At 36.5% G+C, this 10,632-nt stretch overlaps 1 non-coding gene across 1 annotated transcript; it reads right to left on the bottom strand.

Moving 5' to 3' along the window:
- Positions 1-10,303: 10,303 nt before the first annotated feature.
- Positions 10,304-10,377, bottom strand: TRNAI-AAU (transfer RNA isoleucine (anticodon AAU)). Its single transcript has one exon. It is a non-coding gene; the product is annotated as a tRNA-Ile (tRNA).
- Between the last annotated feature and the right edge of the window lie 255 nt (positions 10,378-10,632).

The following is a 10,632-nucleotide window of genomic DNA, read 5'->3' as shown; positions in this document are numbered from 1 at the left end:
GATTCTGAAATGACGTAAACTAGCTTTACGAAGGAGCTATAGTGTGGCGAAGCACTAAACAAGGGTGCATCGCTAACTCCACGATGGAGGCCGAGTATGTAGCGGCTTGTGAAGTTGCTAAGGAGGTCGTTTGGCTCAGGAAGTTCCTGATTGATCTAGAAGTTGTTCCAGACATGTCTAGGCCCATCACCCTTTATTGTGATAATATTGGTGCTATGGCGAACTTCAAGGAGCCTAGGAGTCACAAGTGCGACAAACATATAGAGCGGAAGTATCATCTCATCCTCGAGATAGTGCATTGAGGGGACGTGATAGTCACGAAGATCGCTTCGAAGCATAACATTGTTGATCCGTTTACGAAGGCTCTCACGGCTACAGTTTTTAGGGTCACCTTCAAAGCATGGGTCTACGGGACTGTCTGCGGCCGGACTAGAGCAAGTGGGAGATTTTGTACTGGGCCTTAGTGCCCTAGTTTATTGTTTTGTACTTGTTATCTTGTACACCCACTCACTTTAGGATAAGTGGAAGATTGTTGGTGTTGATGCCCTAAATCTCATAGGGTTCTGTAGTTTGTAAAAACCTGTATGAACAAACGCTTGTGATGTAATAATATGAGATATTTTCTTCACTGTTGTCTATGAAATATGAGTTATTTTATTTGCATTAACCACAAACCAATAAACTAAGATCCCTGATTGTCGTTGTAACTTAAGCATGTATGTGGAGACATACAAATGAATCATGCCTTAAGTGATAATCTAAATGGTCTGTAATATATGGATAAAGGAGGGAAACCTTATCTTTGTGACACTATGGATATGACCCGCTTTGTAGATGTTACAAGTGTTGTAAAGTGCTACAGATGGGCTAATCCTGGTCATTCATCCTGAGTGAGTTGGGAACTCCTGCCTATGAGGGCGGTTCTTTGATTTGCATGGGTGCGAGTGGCCAGATTGCCGACTCAAACTTATCACTTTGAGGATTCGTCTGATTGGGGTGCTGGGAACTCGGCTACACAAGATGGAATTCACTACTTCTCCAAAGGAGGGGTGGGTAGATAGATTGCTCCTTTAAGGGCTGATTCTGGTGCTTGAACGATGTGGCGCCATACACCTTCTCATGACCCTAGAGGTGTCCAATCATAGTAGGACTATGATGTATTGTTCATTAGAAAGATCCGTGGTACTTAGGGAGTTAGATGTAACTACAGGGGTAAAATGGTAAATTGGCCTAACTGTACTTACGAGCGATCTGTGAAGGGTTATCGTAATGTTAACTGATTATATCCATTGGACACATAAATATATCTGTAGTGAGAAGAGTGCAGCTGTCGGTCTTTAGTGGAGTGTCCGTTAACGGATGATGGATCTTAGTGATTAAAGAGTTTAGCCAGCTATTCACGTACTGTTGGAGCTTCAAGCTACAGGTTCATTAGGTCCCCTTGGTAGCTCAATGGATTCAAGTTGAGAATCAGTTTTTGGGTCAGTTTGAAATGTTCAAATTGACAAGAGGGAGTTTGATTATATATGATATGATTAAATTGGTTCAATTGATATAAATATGATTTATATTAAGTACATGAGAAAATGACTATGGTTTAAATGTTACATATGATGTGATATTAAAATTATGGGTTATAAATATAATATGATAAGTTAGTTAAAACAATTATATATCTGTAGTGAGAAGAGTGCAGCTGTCGGTCTTTAGTGAAGTGTCCGACAGTTAACGGATGATGGATCTTAGTGATTAAAGAGTTTAGCAAGCTATTCACATCTGTTGGAGCTTCAAGCTATAGATCCATCAGGTCCCCTTGGTAGCTCAATGGATTCAAGTTGAGAATCAGTTTTTTGGGTCAGTTTGAAATGTTCAAATTGACAAGAGGGAGTTTGATTATATATGATATGATTAAATTGGTTCAGTTGATATAAATATGATTTATATTAAGTACATGAGAAAAGAACTATGGTTTAAATGTTACATATGATGTGATATTAAAATTATGGGTTATAAATATAATATGATAAGTTAATTATTATATTTATTTATAATTAAAACAATTATATGATAATTGTGGGTGGTTTCTCCTTTAACCGTGCGTGAAAGTGGGAGGTTATGTTCAGTTTTCATAACTGAAGGATAAAATAAAAAATGTTTTCATTTTAAAAAAAATCGCTTCATAAAGTGCATGACTAATCGTTTAACTCATGAGAGACTACATGATAGCCTTCAAGTGATTTCCTAAACGATCGTGTAAAGAGATTTACTAAACGATCGCATGCCAAGCGAGATTCTCTAAACGATCAAGATTGTTTAATTAAACGATCGTGTACCTAGTGCGATTTACTAAATGATCAAGCACACAAAGTCTATGCGATAGATAGTTCCTTCTGTTGGGGTTGATGTCCTAAAGTCTCGTGTCCTGTAGTTTGTAAACAGTTTGTACGAACGCATGTGATGTATAATATATGATATTTTATTTCACTTCTTGATTTTGCTCATTTGAATGTTTTATTTTCTTTACCAAAAATCAATAAACTAAAATCCCTGGTTGTCTTTATGTAACTTAAGCATGTATATGGTGACATATAAGTGGATCATGTCTTAAGTGATAACCAAAATGGTCTGTAGTATAGGGAAATAGGAGGGAAACCTTATCCTGGTAACTTTATGAATATGACCCGTTTTATGGAATAGTTACAAGTGTTGTGACTTATCACAGATGGTCTGATCCTGATCATTCGTGTAGAGGACATGCGAGCGGAGGCATCCTATACAAAGAATTTGTATAAGACCTGACCACGAAGTGTTAACAACTCGTTATATAACACCGTTCATGATAGAGACTTCACTTCACTAGGATGACCATAAGTAATATGACCTCAATCCTGAGTAAGTTGGGAACTTCTGCCATTGAAGGTGGTCCTTTGATTTGCATGGGTGTGAGTGGCCAGGCCACCAACTCAAACCTACCACTTTGGAGATTCGTCTGATTTGGGAGCTGGGAACTCAGCTACACAAGATGGAATTCACTCCTTCCGCGAAGCAGGGGTAAGTAGATAGATAGCTCCCTTAAGGGATGATTCTAGGGCTTGAACGATGTGGCACCACACACTTTCTCCTGACCCGAGAGGTGTTCACACATAGTTGGACTATGTTGTATTGTTCATTAGAGGGATCAGTAGTACTTAAGGAGTGAGATGTAACTACAGGGGAAAAAATGGTAATTTTTGCCTAGCTGTATTTACGAGCATCTGTGAAGGGTTATCGTACTCATGATTGGTTATATTCGATGGACATAGAAATATATCTGTGGTAAGAAGAGTTCAGCTGTCGGTCTTTAGTGAAATGCCAGACAGTTAACAGATAGTGGATCTCGTGGTTAAAGAGTTTAGTCAGCTATTCACGTACCGTTGAAGCGTCGAACAATAGGTCCATAAGGTCCCCTTGGTAGCTTGGATACAAGTTGAGAATCAGTTTTTAGGTCAGTTTGAAATGTTCAAATTGACAAGAGGGAGTTCGATTAATGTTCAAATTGACAAGAGGGAGTTCGATTATATATGATATAATTGAACTGGTTAATTATATATGATATGATTGACTAAATGTATGAGATACATTTTTTGAAGGAAATTGGATATAAATATGATTTATATCAAGTAGAGGAGAAAAGACTACAGTTGATATATGATATCAAACTATAGGTTAAGAATATTATATGATTATATTCATTATTTTAATAATTAGGCGGTTATGAGATAATTGGCCGAAGTTTTCTCTGGATTTGTGCGATAGTGGGAAGTTGAATTCAGTTCTTGTAACTGAAGAATAAAATGAAAATAGTTTTTCATTTTGCAAGAGATTCGAAAATTCGCTCACGGTGTAAAAGACTTCGATCACTTAGTGTTGAGATCCTATACGATAGCGCCCACCTTCCTAAATGATTGCACACCCGCGTAACTAAAGGATTGATAACGGGTAGAAATGCAAGTTATTACTGCGCAAAGATGTAAAACAATGTGGGAATGCGACGATAAAAATATGCAAAATCGTGTCCAAAAGCATTTAACTGAGAAGATTACAATCGTATGTACCCATCGCATAAAAACAGCTAAAGTACTTATTTTGTGCAGGAAAAATGCGTTGGCGCAAAGCAAATTGCGATCCAAGGAATTCGGCATCCGCGTGCATTAAAAGATTGCGACCACAAAGTCATGCAATCATATGCGTTCGCAAAGATTTGCTCAAGGAGGTGGTCGTATAAAGACGACACATCAAGGTGAAAGCATAATAAATCATGATGGGCCGGAAAGCTAATGACGGTCGAATCTGAATTTAGTTGACAAGTCGTTCACGACACACTGTAGCAAGTATATTCAACTTTTCGATGATAATTAATCGGTGCATCAGACAGAAGAATTTATGACCGCCCATCATTGCAATCATTTGAGAGAAAAGCTTCTTCACCTTGAGCTCTATAAATACCAAAGGCCACCATTGTTAAAGAAGTTCGGATATAGTTCTAGTTCGAATTCTATACAGTTCGCCATATACATAGAAGATAGAATATACAATTAGTTAGTCGTTAGTCTGTAGTTGTTCATATACTTAGAAGGCGGAGGCGAGCAAAGAGAAGAAGACGCCAAGAGATCACTCCTGGGTAGCTTGAAAGACTGCTGGGAGGCGCTGCAAATGGAGAGAGGGCCGACACTTGTGAAAGCAAGGATATTCTTCTGGACAGAGTAGAGTAAAAACACAGTGTAAAAGCCTCGGGAAGCAATACATTGCTACCAGGCTTCTTATCCCTATTTTCCATTGTTATTTTGTATTTTGACTTTATTTATAGAATGGAATTTGCATCTCAACATCTGTTCAATCTCTTCATATTTTGCATGAGTAGCTAAATTTCTGAATGGGTTAAGAAGCACTTAGCTAGCATGATCTAAGATCTTCACTTTATACGATCATCTTGTCTTATGTATGCGTCCTTCAACCTTTAAAGATACTTGAGAGAGTAGTCTAAAGAAAGAACCTAGACTTGAGAGAGTCAGGTTATAATCTAGGCTTGAGAGAGTCAGATTAGAACCATATAAGCAAGAGATAGAAACTTAGAGATAAGTTCTGTTTGCTATTTTGCATTGCATACACCCTAGAAGTAGGATATGATAGTATGCGGTCACCTTATGTATGTGTGTGTCATTCATCATCGCATAGACAAGAATAGAGGCTTAGACATAAGTCCTATCGACATTATCGTATACATCGCATGCGTCCTAGAATTAGGAACTATGACATTTGCATTGAGAGATGACATGTTATGTGTGTATGCTAACTTGAACGCAATTTTAGGAAGTATTAACTAAATCCCTTCTCAACCCATTCCCCGCATACTCATTATAACTTTCGCTGTCATCAATTCTTTACTCAATTCCGCCACATAGGATTCATACTTAAACAATATATCAACCAAACTTATTTGTCACCGCAAAGGAATCAAAATTTACCATCGCATATTGTCTCAGTAGTCCCCGTGTTCGACCCTGGACTTACCAGGAAACCTAGTAAGGTTTATACTTGGATTTTACTAGGAAAACTTGCATGTACAATGCATAGTTCACCACCGCAACTTCATACCATTATTTCATCACATTCACAATGCATCAACAATCACCCGTGATTATCTAAACGATCGCTTACGTTTACTAGACAATCACTTAGTGTGCTAAGCGGAACTAAACGATCGCTTACCTTTTGATAGACGATCGCTTAGTGTTTCCTACACAATCGTGTACCCTGACCTAAACGACCATGCACCCAACTATAAGATAGTCATCCATTTCTCCCACTTGCTTGTTCATAGGACACAATTACTTTTCCTCCTCCCCTCTACCTATTCCATCAAAGTACACCCTTTGGATTCTCACTCCAAGAATACTGAGGGTTTCGAGTGGTGGTGTCGTCCCCGGTTGCCTTGTGTTCGTGCGCTGTTGTTCGTGTAGACGATCGTGGTGGTGCTAGGCGATTGCTTGCTAGACGAGAAAGAGTGAGAGGAGTTCGCTCACGTTGGACCGAGTTCTTGTGAAGGCAGTCTTCAATTGGCACGTTCTCTCGGTCTTTTGTATTTATTGTTAAAGTATGCCAGTAATTAGTGTTTACAATGCATATCTGTATGTTAGAATGTATGTATGGAAATTCTATCATAATAAAATCGGAAAGATTCGCTTCCGCTCATAGGTACTCTTGTTTAAGAGTTCCTTCATCTCTTCCCACTTGCTTGATCGTATAGTTTGATTGTTGCTTACCTCCATCCTTCTACCAAATCCAACAGAGTCCACACCTCCTAGATTCTCACTTTGAGAATACCAAAGTTGCCGAGTGAGAATCTAGGAGGTGTGGGCTTACCCAATCGTATATGTCTCCACATACAGTTGAAAACTCATAAGGCAACCTTGGATGTTAATTTATTGGATTTAGGGTGACAAAAATAGACAAACAACACAAACAATAACATTTATTGAATTAACATCTATAACTCTTTATTGATGACGATCAACTAATAACATTTACTATCTACGAGTTTTAGAGCCTAAAACCCAACCCACCATTTTTCTCAAAGTTAATTTTTGTAGGGAGCATATAATTTACAATTCTTCAACAGCATATCTTAGCCTTAGATGGGGCTTTATACTTCCAGAGAGATTGCCACATAAACTTGGAATTGATCCTCATTGACGAGCTAGTTGCATTTGAATTAGCAATGTTAAGACCTAAAAAATACTCCCTTTTTGTCAAGATCCCAAATGATTTAATCATCATGTCTACTCCTCGGTCTCTGAATTTGAAGAATAGAGTTCGCATTTGTAGGAATAAAATTAGCCTGTATCAGCTACTCGTTCACCCAATATTATCAGAAAAATGGTAAGCCACTGAGCGGCCCTTCAGGCCTGGAGACACCTAGAGGGGCATCCGTGTCCCTTCCCTTGAAAGCCAAGGATCACTGTTAATTTGGATGGCCTACCCCACCTTCCATCTATATCTTTTCTCGAACAACGCTCTTCCCCATAAGATACTCCTCCAAACATACGAGGGGTTATGCCCTAAACCTGCATTAAGAAAGTTATCAGTTTTGAAATACTTACCTTAGAGTACCTTAGCAAGAAGGTTGTTAGGTCTTCTAATAATTCTCCAACTTTTCTTTGCAAGCATGACTTGATTAAATGTATGCAAGTGGCGAAAACCGAGGCCACGGTCCTCTTTCCTAGTATACATACGAGACCAGCTGCGCCAATGAATTTTAAATTTGGCACTTGATGACCCCCACCAAAATCTTGCAAACAATTGACAAATCTCATCACACAAGTTTTTGGGAAGCTGAAAGCAACTCATCGTGTAATTCGGGATAACTTAAGCCACTGTTTCAAGCAAGACCTTCTTACTGCCAACTGAGAATAATTTCTCCTTCCAACCTTTTAGAACCCTCCAAACCCGCTCCTTAATAGTCTTGAACACCTCATTCTTTTTCTTCTTGGAGATTTGGGAGGGAGACCCAAATATTGGCCCAATGATGTTGTGTACTGTACCCTAAGACCATCCTTAATATTTTGGATTGTATCTGTCGTTGTATTCTTACTGACCATGAACATGGATTTGTTCAGGTTGATTGTCTGTCCAGAGGCTTTTTCATATGTTTATAATAGCAGCTTGATCACCCTCTAATCATTTTTCGTAGCCTGAAAAAAATAGAAGATTGTCATCTCCAAAGAAAAGGTGAGAAATCGAAGGGCAATGAGGGTTGATACGCATACTTGAGAATTTAGCGAAGTGCTCCTTCTCTTAAAGGAGTGCAGATAGCCCTTCAGAGCATATAAGGAAGATGAAACTTTAAAATTAAAATTAATTAAAATCATATAGAGTATTCTAAGAGCAAATTCGTATCCACTCTTAACCTTCTTAAGACCCATCTTTGGAGATGTCAAAACCATGGTGAGACCAAGGTACGAAACATCCATGTCGATTAAAAAAATATTGAGGTGTCTATTTTGTGAAAATATTGATGTCGATAGAAATTTTGAAAATTTTTACGAAAATTGATGAAAATTGTTATAAGTGGTCAATATAACTTTGATTGTGGCTTAATTAGACTATGATTGATCATTTTTAATCATCATTTCTATTAAGTAAGACAACATTTAAATGTATTTTCTAAATGTATTTCGATGCGATGGAATAAATTAGAAAAAATAAAAAATAATATAAAGTTTAGGATATTTTGAGGTGAAATGTTGTGTAAATAAAATTTTTTGGATAGTAAAAGAAACAAAACTCATATCAATTGATGTGAAATGATGTAAAAATTTAATGAAAGAGTTGAATGAGGTAAAAATATATGTAGGTTTTTTTTATGTGACTTTTTTAAATTCAATTTCTTAGGCCTCGTTTGGTAACCATTTAGTTTTCTATTTTTATTTTTGAAAATTATACCTATAAACGTTACTTTCACCTTCAAATTTCTTTTGAAGTTATCTACTTTTTACCAATGGTTTAAAAAATTAAGTCAAAATTTGAAAACTAAAAAAAGTAGCTTTTAAAAACTTGTTTTTGTTTTTGGAATTTAGTTATGAATTTAACCATTGTACTTGATAAAAATGCAAATCATTGCAAGAAATGGGAGGAAAATAGGCTTAATATTCAAAAAAAAAAAAAAAAAAGTGAATACCAAAGGGGTCTTAGGGAATGAAAGTTTTGGATTGAAAATTGAGAAAAGTTGGAAACTAATAAATGTAGCACTTTGACAAAGCTTCATCCTTCATCGAAAATAACATTGACGTATGAAACTATACAATTGCTTATAATCAAGACCATAAAATTTGAAAAACATGAACTAAGCTAATGTGACTAATTCCTAAAAAAATAAATTCTCGAAATATTCTCAAATATTTGAAATTTCTCGAACAGGGAAAAATAAAATTCTTTCCTTGCTGAAATTTCGATGGAAATTTTCCATCAAACTTACTTAGAAAACTTCAATCTTGATCTTTTAAATTCTAGCTTAAAAGATGGGAAATAAAAAAATATATACAATATACAATCGTACAAAAGAAACAAATATAAAACAATTTATTGCACATTCCATCTTGGTCTATTAGCTCAGTTGATTAGAGTGTTGTGCTAATAATGCGAAGGTTGCATATTCGAGACCTGCATGGGTCATTTTTCTTTCGTAGTTCGCTTGCTTTCATATTTATTATCCTTCACCAATTTTAGGTTTATATTATAGGTTGATCAAGGATTGTAGATGGAGGAGGAGAAGAAGAACATTGGTATAATCCCATCAATGATAAAGAACAATGAAAAGAGGGCAGAAGTACATGCCAACCCCAAGAATCAGAAGAAGCTTGAGAAACACAAAATCTATTGTAAGATTACTAATTGTTGATATAATCAGAAAGTTCTAATTACTAATCAGAACAACGGTATAATCAGAAAGTTCTAATTACTAATTGTTGTTTTAAATCTATTGTAAGATTCCTGTTGGACACACCTTCCTGACGGATAGAAAAAGATAGTAAACGAATGACACAAATGGCAGTTGTTAGAAATAGAACCTACTAAACGAACAAACTGTGAAAGGCTATGTAGTGGATCTCGCTCTCTTTAAGATGTTTCGCGGCTCTACCCTTTGTATAAATAGTTCGAAATAAGGCCATGCTGTCACTAGGATAAAATAGCCCAGAAAATTCTGTCTCAATAAACTGCACCAAAACCGATCGATCAATAGTACACCATTTGTTGCTTGAAGAGAAGAAGAAAAATTACTTTTTGTTTTCTACTTCTTCTGTCAAAACTCACTTAATTTATAGATAGAAAGTTCAACGAAATATCATCGCACTACGCAGGAGTGGAAGACGCAGGCGATTGACGGAAGTAGAATAACAGGTGAAGAAGGCACCATAAATATTGCACACCATTGGGTGTTCAACGTTGAAATTTGAACCAAAAAACCCTTTTTGTTTCTCAAGCTTCTTCTGTTTCTTGAGGTTGTCGTGTATTTCTGCCCTCTTTTCATTGTTCTTTATCATTGAAGGGATTATATCGATGTTCTTCTTCTCCTTCCCTATCTACAATCCTTGATCAACCTGTAATATAAACCTAAAATTGGTGAAGGACAATAAATTGAAAGCAAGCAACTAGGAGAGAGAGCCATTATGAGAAGAAAGTAAAATACAAAATTTTCTCCACCCCATGTCAAATCTCAATTGTAGTAAAAGAAAAAAAAAACAAAAAACAAAAAACAAAACAAAAATGGCCCATGCAGGTCTCGAACCTGCGACCTTCGCGTTATTAGCACGACGCTCTAACCAACTAAGCTAATAGGCCGAGATGAAATGTTCATTGAATTTGTTTATATTCGTTACTTTTGTACGATTGTATATTGTATATTTTTTTTATTTCCCATCTTTTAAACTAGAATTTAAAAGATCAAGGTTGAAGTTTTTTGAGTAAGTCTGGTGGAAAAGTTCCATCGAAATTTCAGTAGGGAAAGAATTTTATTTTTCCCCATCTCGAGAAATTTCAAATATTTGTGAATATTTCGAGAATTTCTTTTTTTAGGAATTAGTCACATTAGCTTAG

The sequence above is a fragment of the Benincasa hispida genome, chromosome 11, assembly GCF_027475165.1.
Source record: "Benincasa hispida cultivar pf3 chromosome 11, pf3_genome.v1.1, whole genome shotgun sequence".
In the NCBI taxonomy this organism is placed as follows: Eukaryota; Viridiplantae; Streptophyta; class Magnoliopsida; order Cucurbitales; family Cucurbitaceae; genus Benincasa; species Benincasa hispida.
This window is presented reverse-complemented; position numbering and strand designations above follow the sequence as displayed.